We start from the raw sequence: 16,322 nt of genomic DNA on the forward strand, positions 1-16,322 counted from the left end.
CTCTGTACTGTAAGAGCAGTCACACTATAGAGGTCTGTACTGTAAGAGCGGTCACACTATAGAGCTCTGTACTGTAAGAACGGTCACGCTATAGAGCTCTGTACTGTAACAGCGGTCACAATATAGCGCTCTGTACTGTAAGAGCGGTCACACTATAGAGCTCTGTACTGTAAGAGCGGTCACACTATAGAGCTCTGTACTGTAAGAGCGGTCACACTATACAGCTCTGTACTGTAAGAGCGGTCACACTATAGAGCTCTGTACTGTAAGAGCGGTCACACTATATAGCTCTGTATTGTAATAACGGTCTCACTATAGAGCTCTGTACTGTGAGAGCGGTCACACTATAGAGCTCTGTACTGTAAGAGCGGTCACACTATACAGCTCTGTATTGTAATAGCGGTCACACTATAGAGCTCTGTACTGTGAGAGCGGTCACACTATAGAGCTCTATACTGTAAGAGAGGTCACACTATAGAGCTCTGTACTGTAAGAGCGGTCACACTAGAGAGCTCTGTACTGTAAGAGCGGTCACACTATAGAGCTCTGTACTGTAAGAGCGGTCACACTATAGAGCTCTGTACTGTAAGAGCGGTCACACTATAGGGCTCTGTACTGTAAGAGCGGTCACACTATAGAGCTCTGTACTGTAAGAGCGGTCACACTATAGAGCTCTGTACTGTAAGAGCGATCACACTATAGAGCTCTGTACTGTAAGAGCGGTCACACTATAGAGCTCTGTACTGTAAGAGGGGTCACACTATAGAGCTCTGTACTGTAAGAGCGGTCACACTATAGAGCTCTGTACTGTAAGAGCGGTCACACTATAGAGCTCTGTACTGTAAGAGCGGTCACACTATAGAGCTCTGTACTGTAAGAGCGGTCACACTATAGAGCTCTGTACTGTATGAGCGGTCACACTATAGAGCTCTGCACTGTAAGAGCGGTTACACTATAGAGCTCTGTACAGTAAGAGGGGTCACACTATAGAGCTCTGTACTGTAAGAGCGGTCATACTATAGAGCTCTGTACTGTGAGAGCGGTCACAATATAGCGCTCTGTACTGTAAGAACGGTCAAACTATAGAGCTCTGTACTGTAAGAGCGGTCACACTATAGAGGTCTGTACTGTAAGAGCGGTCACACAATAGAGCTCTGTACTGTAAGAACGGTCACACTATAGAGCTCTATACTGTAAGAGCGGTCACAATATAGCGCTCTGTACTGTAATAGTGGTCACACTTTAGAGCTCTGTACTGTAAGAGCGATCACACTATAGAGTTCTGTACTGTAAGAGCGGTCACAGTATACAGCTCTGTACTGTAAGAGCGGTCACACTATAGAGCTCTGTACTGTAAGAGCGGTCACACTATACAGCTCTGTACTGTAAGAGCGGTCACACTATAGAGCTCTGTACTGTAAGAGCAGTCACACTGTAGAGCTCTGTACTGTAATAGCGGTCACAATATAGAGCTCTGTACTGTGAGAGCGGTCACACTATAGAGCTCTGTACTGTAAGAGCGGTCACACTATAGAGCTCTGTACTGTAAGAGCGGTCACACTGTAGAGCTCTGTACTGTAAGAGTGGTCACACTATAGAGCTCTGTACTGTAAGAGCGGTCACATTATAGAGCTCTGTACTGTAAGAGCGGTCACACTATAGAGCTCTGTTCTGTAAGAGCAAGCACACTATAGAGCTCTGTACTGTAAGAGCGGTCACACTATACGGCTCTGTACTGTAAGAGTGGTCACACTATAGAGCTCTGTACTGTAAGAGCGGTCACAATATAGAGCTCTGTACTGTAAGAGCGGTCACACTATAGAGCTCTGTACTGTAAGAGCGGTCACACTATAGAGCTCTGTACTGTAAGAGCGGTCACAGTATAGAGCTCTGTACTGTAAGAGCGGTCACACTATAGAGGTCTGTACTGTAAGAGCGATCACACTATAGAGCTCTGTACTGTAAGAGCGGTCACACTATAGAGCTCTGTACTGTAAGAGCGGTCACACTATAGAGCTCTGTACTGTAAGAGCGGTCACACTATAGAGCTCTGTACTGTAAGAGCGGTCACATTATAGAGCTCTGTACTGTAAGAGCGGTCACACTATTGAGCTCTGTACTGTAAGAGCGGTCACACTATAGAGCTCTCTACTGTAAGAGCGGTCACAATATAGAGCTCTGTACTGTAAGAGCGGTCACACTATAGAGCTCTGTACTGTAAGAGCGGTCACACTATAGAGCTCTGTACTGTAAGAGCGGTCACACTATAGAGCTCTGTACTGTAAGATCGGTCACACTATAGAGCTCTGTTCTGTAAGAGCGATCACACTATAGAGCTCTGTACTGTAAGAGCGGTCACACAATAGAGCTCTGTACTGTAAGAGCGGTCACACTATAGAGCTCTGTACTGTGAGAGCGGTCACACTATAGAGCTCTGTACAGTAAGAGCGGTCACACTATAGAGCTCTGTACTGTAAGAGCGGTCACACTATAGAGCTCTTTACTGTAAGAGCGGTCACACTATAGAGCTCTGTCCTGTAAGAGCGGTCACACTATAGAGCTCTATACTGTAAGAGCGGTCACAATATAGCGCTCTGTACTGTATGAGCGGTCAAACTATAGAGCTCTGTACTGTAAGAGCAGTCACACTATAGAGGTCTGTACTGTAAGAGCGGTCACACTATAGAGCTCTGTACTGTAAGAACGGTCACGCTATAGAGCTCTGTACTGTAAGAGCGGTCACAATATAGCGCTCTGTACTGTAAGAGTGGTCACACTGTAGAGCTCTGTACTGTAAGAGCGATCACACTATAGAGTTCTGTACTGTAAGAGCGGTCACGCTATACAGCTCTGTACTGTAAGAGCGGTCACACTATAGAGCTCTGTACTGTAAGAGCGGTCACACTACACAGCTCTGTACTGTAACAGCGGTCACACTATAGAGCTCTGTACTGTAAGAGCGGTCACACTATACAGCTCTGTATTGTAATAGCGGTCACACTATAGAGCTCTGTACTGTGAGAGCGGTCACACTATAGAGCTCTGTACTGTAAGAGCGGTCACACTATAGAGCTCTGTACTGTAAAAGCAGTCACACTATAGAGCTCTGTACTGTAAGAGCGGTCACACTATAGAGCTCTGTACTGTAAGAGCGGTCACATTATAGAGCTCTGTACTGTAAGAGCGGTCACACTATAGAGCTCTGTACTGTAAGAGCGGTCACACTATAGAGCTCTATACTGTAAGAGCGGTCACACTATAGAGCTCTGTACTGTAAGAGCGGTCACACTATAGAGCTCTGTACTGTAAGAGCGGTCACACTATAGAGCTCTGTACTGTAAGAGCGGTCACACTATAGAGCTCTGTACTGTAAGAGCGGTCACACAATAGAGCTCTGTACTGTAAGAGCGGTCACACTATAGAGCTCTGTACTGTGAGAGCGGTCACACTATAGAGCTCTGTACTGTAAGAGCGGTCACACTATAGAGCTCTGTACTGTGAGAGCGGTCACACTATAGAGCTCTGTACTGTAAGAGCGGTCACACTATAGAGCTCTGTACTGTAAGAGCGATCACACTATAGAGCTCTGTACTGTAAGAGCGGTCACACAATAGAGCTCTGTACTCTAAGAGCGGTCACACTATAGAGCTCTGTACTGTGAGAGCGGTCACACTATAGAGCTCTGTACTGTAAGAATGGTCACACTATAGAGCTCTGTCCTGTAAGAGCGGTCACACTATAGAGCTCTGTACTGTAAGAGCGGTCACAATATAGCGCTCTGTAATGTAAGAACGGTCACGCTATAGAGCTCTGTACTGTAAGAGCGGTCACGCTATACAGCTCTGTACTGTAAGAGCGGTCACACTATAGAGCTCTGTACTGTAAGAGCGGTCACAATATAGCGCTCTGTACTGTAAGAGCGGTCACACTATAGAGCTCTGTACTGTAAGAGCGATCACACTATAGAGTTCTGTACTGTAAGAGCGGTCACGCTATACAGCTCTGTACTGTAAGAGCGGTCACACTATAGAGCTCTGTACTGTAAGAGCGGTCACACTATACAGCTCTGTACTGTATGAGCGGTCACACTATAGAGCTCTGTACTGTAAGAGCGGTCACACTATACAGCTCTGTATTGTAATAGCGGTCACACTATAGAGCTCTGTACTGTGAGAGCGGTCACACTATAGAGCTCTGTACTGTAAGAGCGGTCACACTATAGAGCTCTGTACTGTAAAAGCGGTCACACTATAGAGCTCTGTACTGTAAGAGCAGTCACACTATAGAGCTCTGTACTGTAAGAGCGGTCACATTATAGAGCTCTGTACTGTAAGAGCGGTCACACTATAGAGCTCTGTACTGTAAGAGCGGTCACATTATAGAGCTCTGTACTGTAAGAGCGGTCACACTATAGAGCTCTGTACTGTAAGAGCGGTCACACTATAGAGCTCTATACTGTAAGAGCGGTCACACTATAGAGCTCTGTACTGTAAGAGCGGTCACACTATAGAGCTCTGTAGTGTAAGAGCGGTCACACTATAGAGCTCTATACTGTAAGAGAGGTCACACTATAGAGCTCTGTACTGTAAGAGCGGTCACACTATAGAGCTCTGTACTGTAAGAGCGGTCACACTATAGAGCTCTGTACTGTAAGAGCGGTCACACAATAGAGCTCTGTACTGTAAGAGCGGTCACACTATAGAGCTCTGTACTGTGAGAGCGGTCACACTATAGAGCTCTGTACTGTAAGAGCGGTCACACTATAGAGCTCTGTACTGTAAGAGCGGTCACAATATAGAGCTCTGTACTGTAAGAGATGTCACACTATAGAGCTCTGTCCTGTAAGAGCGGTCACACTATAGAGCTCTGTACTGTAAGAGTGGTCACACTATAGAGCTCTGTACTGTAAGAGCGGTCACACTATAGAGCTCTGTACTGTAAGAACGGTCACACTATAGAGCTCTGTACTGTAAGAGCGATTACACTATAGAGCTCTGTACTGTAAAAGCGGTCACACTATAGAGTTCTGTACTGTAAGAGCGGTCACACTATAGAGCTCTGTACTGTAAGAGCGGTCACACTATAGAGCTCTGTACTGTAAGAGCAGTCACACTATAGAGCTCTGTACTGTAAGAGCGGTCACACTATAGAGCTCTGTACTGTAAGAGCGGTCACACTATAGAGCTCTCTACTGTAAGAGCAGTCACACTATAGAGTTCTGTACTGTAACAGCGGTCACACTATAGAGCTCTGTACTGTAAGAGCGGTCACACTATAGAGCTCTGTACTGTAAGAGCGGTCACACTATAGAGCTCTGTACTGTAAGAGCGGTCACACTATAGAGCTCTGTACTGTAAGAGCGGTCACACAATAGAGCTCTGTACTGTAAGAGCGGTCACACAATAGAGCTCTGTACTGTAAGAGCGGTCACACTATAGAGCTCTGCACTGTAAGAGCGGTCACACTATAGAGCTCTGTACTGTAAGAGTGGTCACAATATAGCGCTCTGTACTGTATGAGCGGTCAAACTATAGAGCTCTGTACTGAAAGAGCGATCACACTATAGAGTTCTGTACTGTAAGAGCGGTCACACTATAGGGCTCTGTACTGTAAGAGCGGTCACACTATAGAGCTCTGTACTGTAAGAGCGGTCACACTATACAGCTCTGTACTGTAAGAGCGGTCACACTATAGAGCTCTGTACTGTAAGAGCGGTCACACTATACAGCTCTGTATTGTAATAGCGGTCACACTATAGAGCTCTGTACTGTAAGAGCGGTCACACTATAGAGCTCTGTACTGTAAAAGCGGTCACACTATAGAGCTCTGTACTGTAAGAGCGGTCACACTATAGAGCTCTGTACTGTAAGAGCGGTCACAATATAGAGCTCTGTACTGTAAGAGCGGTCACACTATAGAGCTCTGTACTGTAAGAGCGATCACACTATAGAGCTCTGTACTGTAAGAACGGTCACACTATAGAGCTCTGTACTGTAAGAGCGGTCACACTATAGAGCTCTGTACTGTAAGAGCGGTCACACTATAGAGCTCTGTACTGTAAGAGCGGTCACATTATAGAGCTCTGTACTGTAAGAGCGGTCACACTATTGAGCTCTGTACTGTAAGAGCGGTCACACTATAGAGCTCTGTACTGTAAGAGCGGTCACACTATAGAGCTCTGTAGTGTAAGAGCGGTCACACTATAGAGCTCTATACTGTAAGAGAGGTCACACTATAGAGCTCTGTACTGTAAGAGCGGTCACACTATAGAGCTCTGTACTGTAAGAGCGGTCACACTATAGAGCTCTGTACTGTAAGAGCGGTCACACAATAGAGCTCTGTACTGTAAGAGCGGTCACACTATAGAGCTCTGTACTGTGAGAGCGGTCACACTATAGAGCTCTGTACTGGAAGAGCGGTCACACTATAGAGCTCTGTACTGTAAGAGCGGTCACAATATAGAGCTCTGTACTGTAAGAGCTGTCACACTATAGAGCTCTGTCCTGTAAGAGCGGTCACACTATAGAGCTCTGTACTGTAAGAGTGGTCACACTATAGAGCTCTGTACTGTAAGAGCGGTCACACTATAGAGCTCTGTACTGTAAGAACGGTCACACTATAGAGCTCTGTACTGTAAGAACGATTACACTATAGAGCTCTGTACTGTAAAAGCGGTCACACTATAGAGTTCTGTACTGTAAGAGCGGTCACACTATAGAGCTCTGTACTGTAAGAGCGGTCACACTATAGAGCTCTGTACTGTAAGAGCAGTCACACTATAGAGCTCTGTACTGTAAGAGCGGTCACACTATAGAGTTCTGTACTGTAAGAGCAGTCACACTATAGAGCTCTGTACTGTAAGAGCGGTCACACTATAGAGCTCTGTACTGTAAGAGCGGTCACACTATAGAGCTCTCTACTGTAAGAGCAGTCACACTATAGAGTTCTGTACTGTAACAGCGGTCACACTATAGAGCTCTGTACTGTAAGAGCGGTCACACTATAGAGCTCTGTACTGTAAGAGCGGTCACACTATAGAGCTCTGTACTGTAAGAGCGGTCACACTATAGAGCTCTGTACTGTAAGAGCGGTCACACAATAGAGCTCTGTACTGTAAGAGTGGTCACAATATAGCGCTCTGTACTGTATGAGCGGTCAAACTATAGAGCTCTGTACTGTAAGAGCGATCACACTATAGAGTTCTGTACTGTAAGAGCGGTCACACTATAGGGCTCTGTACTGTAAGAGCGGTCACACTATAGAGCTCTGTACTGTAAGAGAGGTCACACTATACAGCTCTGTACTGTAAGAGCGGTCACACTATAGAGCTCTGTACTGTAAGAGCGGTCACACTATACAGCTCTGTATTGTAATAGCGGTCACACTATAGAGCTCTGTACTGTGAGAGCGGTCACACTATAGAGCTCTGTACTGTAAGAGCGGTCACACTATAGAGCTCTGTACTGTAAAAGCGGTCACACTATAGAGCTCTGTACTGTAAGAGCGGTCACACTATATAGCTCTGTACTGTAAAAGCGGTCACACTATAAAGCTCTGTACTGTAAGAGAGGTCACACTATAGAGCTCTGTACTGTAAGAGCGGTCACAATATAGAGCTCTGTACTGTAAGAGCGGTCACACTATAGAGCTCTGTACTGTAAGAGCGATCACACTATAGAGCTCTGTACTGTAAGAACGGTCACACTATAGAGCTCTGTACTGTAAGAGCGGTCACACTATAGAGCTCTGTACTGTAAGAGCGGTCACACTATAGAGCTCTGTACTGTAAGAGCGGTCACATTATAGAGCTCTGTACTGTAAGAGCGGTCACACTATTGAGCTCTGTACTGTAAGAGCGGTCACGCTATAGAGCTCTGTACTGTAAGAGCGGTCACACTATAGAGCTCTGTACTGTAAGAGCGGTCACATTATAGAGCTCTGTACTGTAAGAGCGGTCACACTATTGAGCTCTGTACTGTAAGAGCGGTCACACTATTGAGCTCTGTACTGTAAGAGCGGTCACACTATAGAGCTCTGTACTGTAAGAGCGGTCACACAATAGAGCTCTGTACTGTAAGAGCGGTCACACTATAGAGCTCTGTACTGTAAGAGCGGTCACAATATAGAGCTCTGTACTGTATGAGCGGTCAAACTATAGAGCTCTGTACTGTAAGAGCAGTCACACTATAGAGGTCTGTACTGTAAGAGCGATCACACTATATAGTTCTGTACTGTAAGAGCGGTCACGCTATACAGCTCTGTACTGTAAGAGCGGTCACACTATAGAGCTCTGTACTGTAAGAGCGGTCACACTATACAGCTCTGTACTGTAAGAGCGGTCACACTATAGAGCTCTGTACTGTAAGACCGGTCACACTATACAGCTCTGTATTGTAATAGCGGTCACACTATAGAGCTCTGTACTGTGAGAGCGGTCACACTATAGAGCTCTGTACTGTAAGAGCGGTCACACTATAGAGCTCTGTACTGTAAAAGCGGTCACACTATAGAGCTCTGTACTGTAAGAGCGGTCACACTATAGAGCTCTGTACTGTAAAAGCGGTCACACTATAAAGCTCTGTACTGTAAGAGCGGTCACACTATAGAGCTCTGTACTGTAAGAGCGGTCACAATATAGAGCTCTGTACTGTAAGAGCGGTCACACTATAGAGCTCTGTACTGTAAGAGCGATCACACTATAGAGCTCTGTACTGTAAGAACGGTCACACTATAGAGCTCTGTACTGTAAGAGCGGTAACGCTATAGAGCTCTGTACTGTAAGAGCGGTCACACTATAGAGCTCTGTACTGTAAGAGCGGTCACATTATAGAGCTCTGTACTGTAAGAGCGGTCACACTATTGAGCTCTGTACTGTAAGAGCGGTCACACTATAGAGCTGTGTACTGTAAGAGCGGTCACAATATAGAGCTCTGTACTGTAAGAGCGGTCACACTATAGAGCTCTGTACTGTAAGAGCGGTCACACTATAGAGCTCTGTACTGTAAGAGCGGTCACACTATAGAGCTCTGTACTGTAAGAGCGGTCACACTATAGAGCTCTGTACTGTAAAAGCGATCACACTATAGAGATCTGTACTGTAAGAGCGGTCACACAATAGAGCTCTGTACTGTATGAGCGGTCACACTATAGAGCTCTGTACTGTGAGAGCGGTCACACTATAGAGCTCTGTACTGTAAGAGCGGTCACACTATAGAGCTCTGTACTGTAAGAGCAGTCACACTATAGAGCTCTGTACTATAAGAGCGGTCACACTATAGAGCTTTGTCCTGTAAGAGCGGTCACACTATAGAGCTTTGTCCTGTAAGAGCGGTCACACTATAGAGCTCTGTACTGTAAGAGCGGTCACAATATAGCGCTCTGTACTGTATGAGCGGTCAAACTATAGAGCTCTGTACTGTAAGAGCAGTCACACTATAGAGGTCTGTACTGTAAGAGCGGTCACACTATAGAGCTCTGTACTGTAAGAGCAGTCACACTATAGAGCTCTGTACTGTAAGAGCAGTCACACTATAGAGCTCTGTACTGTAAGAGCGGTCACACTATAGAGCTCTGTAGTGTAAGAGCGGTCACACTATAGAGCTCTCTACTGTAAGAGCAGTCACACTATAGAGTTCTGTACTGTAACAGCGGTCACACTATAGAGCTCTGTACTGTAAGAGCGGTCACACTATAGAGCTCTGTACTGTAAGAGCGGTCACACTATAGAGCTCTGTACTGTAAGAGCGGTCACACTATAGAGCTCTGTACTGTAAGAGCGGTCACACAATAGAGCTCTGTACTGTAAGAGCGGTCACACTATAGAGCTCTGTACTGTAAGAGCGGTCACAATATAGCGCTCTGTACTGTATGAGCGGTCAAACTATAGAGCTCTGTACTGTAAGAGCAGTCACACTATAGAGGTCTGTACTGTAAGAGCGATCACACTATAGAGTTCTGTACTGTAAGAGCGGTCACGCTATACAGCTCTGTACTGTAAGAGCGGTCACACTATAGAGCTCTGTACTGTAAGAGCGGTCACACTATACAGCTCTGTACTGTAAGAGCGGTCACACTATAGAGCTCTGTGCTGTAAGAGCGGTCACACTATACAGCTCTGTATTGTAATAGCGGTCACACTATAGAGCTCTGTACTGTGAGAGCGGTCACACTATAGAGCTCTGTACTGTAAGAGCGGTCACACTATAGAGCTCTGTACTGTAAAAGCGGTCACACTATAGAGCTCTGTACTGTAAGAGCGGTCACACTATAGAGCTCTGTACTGTAAAAGCGGTCACACTATAAAGCTCTGTACTGTAAGAGCGGTCACACTATAGAGCTCTGTACTGTAAGAGCGGTCACAATATGGAGCTCTGTACTGTAAGAGCGGTCACACTATAGAGCTCTGTACTGTAAGAGCGATCACACTATAGAGCTCTGTACTGTAAGAACGGTCACACTATAGAGCTCTGTACTGTAAGAGCGGTAACGCTATAGAGCTCTGTACTGTAAGAGCGGTCACACTATAGAGCTCTGTACTGTAAGAGCGGTCACATTATAGAGCTCTGTACTGTAAGAGCGGTCACACTATTGAGCTCTGTACTGTAAGAGCGGTCACACTATAGAGCTGTGTACTGTAAGAGCGGTCACAATATAGAGCTCTGTACTGTAAGAGCGGTCACACTATAGAGCTCTGTACTGTAAGAGCGGTCACACTATAGAGCTCTGTACTGTAAGAGCGGTCACACTATAGAGCTCTGTACTGTAAGAGCGGTCACACTATAGAGCTCTGTACTGTAAAAGCGATCACACTATAGAGATCTGTACTGTAAGAGCGGTCACACAATAGAGCTCTGTACTGTATGAGCGGTCACACTATAGAGCTCTGTACTGTGAGAGCGGTCACACTATAGAGCTCTGTACTGTAAGAGCGGTCACACTATAGAGCTCTGTACTGTAAGAGCAGTCACACTATAGAGCTCTGTACTATAAGAGTGGTCACACTATAGAGCTTTGTCCTGTAAGAGCGGTCACACTATAGAGCTCTGTACTGTAAGAGCGGTCACAATATAGCGCTCTGTACTGTATGAGCGGTCAAACTATAGAGCTCTGTACTGTAAGAGCAGTCACACTATAGAGGTCTGTACTGTAAGAGCGGTCACACTATAGAGCTCTGTACTGTAAGAGCAGTCACACTATAGAGCTCTGTACTGTAAGAGCAGTCACACTATAGAGCTCTGTACTGTAAGAGCGGTCACACTATAGAGCTCTGTAGTGTAAGAGCGGTCACACTATAGAGCTCTCTACTGTAAGAGCAGTCACACTATAGAGTTCTGTACTGTAACAGCGGTCACACTATAGAGCTCTGTACTGTAAGAGCGGTCACACTATAGAGCTCTGTACTGTAAGAGCGGTCACACTATAGAGCTCTGTACTGTAAGAGCGGTCACACTATAGAGCTCTGTACTGTAAGAGCGGTCACACAATAGAGCTCTGTACTGTAAGAGCGGTCACACTATAGAGCTCTGTACTGTAAGAGCGGTCACAATATAGCGCTCTGTACTGTATGAGCGGTCAAACTATAGAGCTCTGTACTGTAAGAGCAGTCACACTATAGAGGTCTGTACTGTAAGAGCGATCACACTATAGAGTTCTGTACTGTAAGAGCGGTCACGCTATACAGCTCTGTACTGTAAGAGCGGTCGCACTATAGAGCTCTGTACTGTAAGAGCGGTCACACTATACAGCTCTGTACTGTAAGAGCGGTCACACTATAGAGCTCTGTACTGTAAGAGCGGTCACACTATACAGCTCTGTATTGTAATAGCGGTCACACTATAGAGCTCTGTACTGTGAGAGCGGTCACACTATAGAGCTCTGTACTGTAAGAGCGGTCACACTATAGAGCTCTGTACTGTAAAAGCGGTCACACTATAGAGCTCTGTACTGTAAGAGCGGTCACACTATAGAGCTCTGTACTGTAAAAGCGGTCACACTATAAAGCTCTGTACTGTAAGAGCGGTCACACTATAGAGCTCTGTACTGTAAGAGCGGTCACAATATAGAGCTCTGTACTGTAAGAGCGGTCACACTATAGAGCTCTGTACTGTAAGAGCGATCACACTATAGAGCTCTGTACTGTAAGAACGGTCACACTATAGAGCTCTGTACTGTAAGAGCGGTCACACTATAGAGCTTTGAACTGTAAGAGCGGTCACACTATAGAGCTCTGTACTGTAAGAGCGGTCACATTATAGAGCTCTGTACTGTAAGAGCGGTCACACTATTGAGCTCTGTACTGTAAGAGCGGTTACACTATAGAGCTCTGTACTGTAAGAGCGGTCACACTATAGAGCTCTGTACTGTAAGAGCGGTCACATTATAGAGCTCTGTACTGTAAGAGCGGTCACACTATTGAGCTCTGTACTGTAAGAGCGGTCACACTATTGAGCTCTGTACTGTAAGAGCGGTCACACTATAGAGCTCTGTACTGTAAGAGCGGTCACACTATAGAGCTCTGTACTGTAAGAGCGGTCACACTATAGAGCTCTGTACTGTAAGAGCGGTCACACTATAGAGCTCTGTACTGTAAGAGCGGTCACAATATAGCGCTCTGTACTGTATGAGCGGTCAAACTATAGAGCTCTGTACTGTAAGAGCAGTCACACTATAGAGGTCTGTACTGTAAGAGCGATCACACTATAGAGTTCTGTACTGTAAGAGCGGTCACGCTATACAGCTCTGTACTGTAAGAGCGGTCACACTATAGAGCTCTGTACTGTAAGAGCGGTCACACTATACAGCTCTGTACTGTAAGAGCGGTCACACTATAGAGCTCTGTACTGTAAGACCGGTCACACTATACAGCTCTGTATTGTAATAGCGGTCACACTATAGAGCTCTGTACTGTGAGAGCGGTCACACTATAGAGCTCTGTACTGTAAGAGCGGTCACACTATAGAGCTCTGTACTGTAAAAGCGGTCACACTATAGAGCTCTGTACTGTAAGAGCGGTCACACTATAGAGCTCTGTACTGTAAAAGCGGTCACACTGTAAAGCTCTGTACTGTAAGAGCGGTCACACTATAGAGCTCTGTACTGTAAGAGCGGTCACAATATAGAGCTCTGTACTGTAAGAGCGGTCACACTATAGAGCTCTGTACTGTAAGAGCGATCACACTATAGAGCTCTGTACTGTAAGAACGGTCACACTATAGAGCTCTGTACTGTAAGAGCGGTCACACTATAGAGCTCTGTACTGTAAGAGCGGTCACACTATAGAGCTCTGTACTGTAAGAGCGGTCACATTATAGAGCTCTGTACTGTAAGAGCGGTCACACTATTGAGCTCTGTACTGTAAGAGCGGTCACACTATAGAGCTCTGTACTGTAAGAGCGGTCACAATATAGAGCTCTGTACTGTAAGAGCGGTCACAATATAGAGCTCTGTACTGTAAGAGCGGTCACACTATAGAGCTCTGTACTGTAAGAGCGGTCACACTATAGAGCTCTGTACTGTAAGAGCGGTCACACTATAGAGCTCTGTACTGTAAAAGCGATCACACTATAGAGCTCTGTACTGTAAGAGCGGTCACACAATAGAGCTCTGTACTGTAAGAGCGGTCACACTATAGAGCTCTGTACTGTGAGAGCGGTCACACTATAGAGCTCTGTACTGTAAGAGCGGTCACACTATAGAGCTCTGTACTGTAAGAGCAGTCACACTATAGAACTCTGTACTGTAAGAGCGGTCACACTATAGAGCTTTGTCCTGTAAGAGCGGTCACACTATAGAGCTCTGTACTGTAAGAGCGGTCACAATATAGCGCTCTGTACTGTATGAGCTGTCAAACTATAGAGCTCTGTACTGTAAGAGCAGTCACACTATAGAGGTCTGTACTGTAAGAGCGGTCACACTATAGAGCTCTGTACTGTAAGAACGGTCACACTATAGAGCTCTGTACTGTAAGAGCGGTCACAATATAGCGCTCTGTACTGTAAGAGCGGTCACACTATAGAGCTCTGTACTGTAAGAGCGATCACACTATAGAGTTCTGTACTGTAAGAGCGGTCACGCTATACAGCTCTGTACTGTAAGAGCGGTCACACTATAGAGCTCTGTACTGTAAGAGCGGTCACACTATACAGCTCTGTACTGTAAGAGCGGTCACACTATAGAGCTCTGTACTGTAAGAGCGGTCACAAAATACAGCTCTGTATTGTAATAACGGTCACACTATAGAGCTCTGTACTGTGAGAGCGGTCACACTATAGAGCTCTGTACTGTAAGAGCGGTCACACTATACAGCTCTGTACTGTAAGAGCGGTCACACTATTGAGCTCTGTACTGTAAGAGCGGTCACACTATAGAGCTCTGTACTGTAAGAGCGGTCACAATATAGAGCTCTGTACTGTAAGAGCGGTCACACTATAGAGCTCTGTACTGTAAGAGCGTTCACACTATAGAGCTCTGTACTGTAAGAGCGGTCACAATATAGAGCTCTGTACTGTAAGAGCGGTCACACTATAGAGCTCTGTACTGTAAGAGCGGTCACACTATAGAGCTCTGTACTGTAAGAGTTGTCACACTATAGAGCTCTGTACTGTAAGAGCGGTCACACTATAGAGCTCTGTACTGTAAAAGCGATCACACTATAGAGCTCTGTACTGTAAGAGCGGTCACACAATAGAGCTCTGTACTGTAAGAGCGGTCACACTATAGAGCTCTGTACTGTGAGAGCGGTCACACTATAGAGCTCTGTACTGTAAGAGCGGTCACACTATAGAGCTCTGTACTGTAAGAGCAGTCACACTATAGAGCTCTGTACTGTAAGAGCGGTCACACTATAGAGCTTTGTCCTGTAAGAGCGGTCACACTATAGAGCTCTGTACTGTAAGAGCGGTCACAATATAGCGCTCTGTACTGTATGAGCGGTCAAACTATAGAGCTCTGTACTGTAAGAGCAGTCACACTATAGAGGTCTGTACTGTAAGAGCGGTCACACTATAGAGCTCTGTACTGTAAGAACGGTCACACTATAGAGCTCTGTACTGTAAGAGCGGTCACAATATAGCGCTCTGTACTGTAAGAGCGGTCACACTATAGAGCTCTGTACTGTAAGAGCGATCACACTATAGAGTTCTGTACTGTAAGAGCGGTCACGCTATACAGCTCTGTACTGTAAGAGCGGTCACACTATAGAGCTCTGTACTGTAAGAGCGGTCACACTATACAGCTCTGTACTGTAAGAGCGGTCACACTATAGAGCTCTGTACTGTAAGAGCGGTCACACTATACAGCTCTGTATTGTAATAACGGTCACACTATAGAGCTCTGTACTGTGAGAGCGGTCACACTATAGAGCTCTGTACTGTAAGAGCGGTCACACTATACAGCTCTGTATTGTAATAGCGGTCACACTATAGAGCTCTGTACTGTGAGAGCGGTCACACTATAGAGCTCTATACTGTAAGAGAGGTCACACTATAGAGGTCTGTACTGTAAGAGCGGTCACACTAGAGAGCTCTGTACTGTAAGAGCGGTCACACTATAGAGCTCTGTACTGTAAGAGCGGTCACACTATAGAGCTCTGTACTGTAAGAGCGGTCACACTATAGAGCTCTGTACTGTAAGAGCGGTCACACTATAGAGCTCTGTACTGTGAGAGCGGTCACACTATAGAGCTCTGTACTGTAAGAGCGGTCACACTATAGAGCTCTGTACTGTAAGAGCAGTCACACTATAGAGCTCTGTACTGTAAGAGCGGTCACACTATAGAGCTTTGTCCTGTAAGAGCGGTCACACTATAGAGCTCTGTACTGTAAGAGCGGTCACAATATAGCGCTCTGTACTGTATGAGCGGTCAAACTATAGAGCTCTGTACTGTAAGAGCAGTCACACTATAGAGGTCTGTACTGTAAGAGCGGTCACACTATAGAGCTCTGTACTGTAAGAACGGTCACGCTATAGAGCTCTGTACTGTAAGAGCGGTCACAATATAGCGCTCTGTACTGTAAGAGCGGTCACACTATAGAGCTCTGTACTGTAAGAGCGATCACACTATAGAGTTCTGTACTGTAAGAGCGGTCACGCTATACAGCTCTGTACTGTAAGAGCGGTCACAATATAGAGCTCTGTACTGTAAGAGCGGTCACACTATACAGCTCTGTACTGTAAGAGCGGTCACACTATAGAGCTCTGTACTGTAAGAGCGGTCACACTATACAGCTCTGTATTGTAATAACGGTCACACTATAGAGCTCTGTACTGTGAGAGCGGTCACACTATAGAGCTCTGTACTGTAAGAGCGGTCACACTATACAGCT

Source organism: Ranitomeya imitator, chromosome 6, assembly GCF_032444005.1.
Source record: "Ranitomeya imitator isolate aRanImi1 chromosome 6, aRanImi1.pri, whole genome shotgun sequence".
Classification (NCBI taxonomy): Eukaryota; Metazoa; Chordata; class Amphibia; order Anura; family Dendrobatidae; genus Ranitomeya; species Ranitomeya imitator.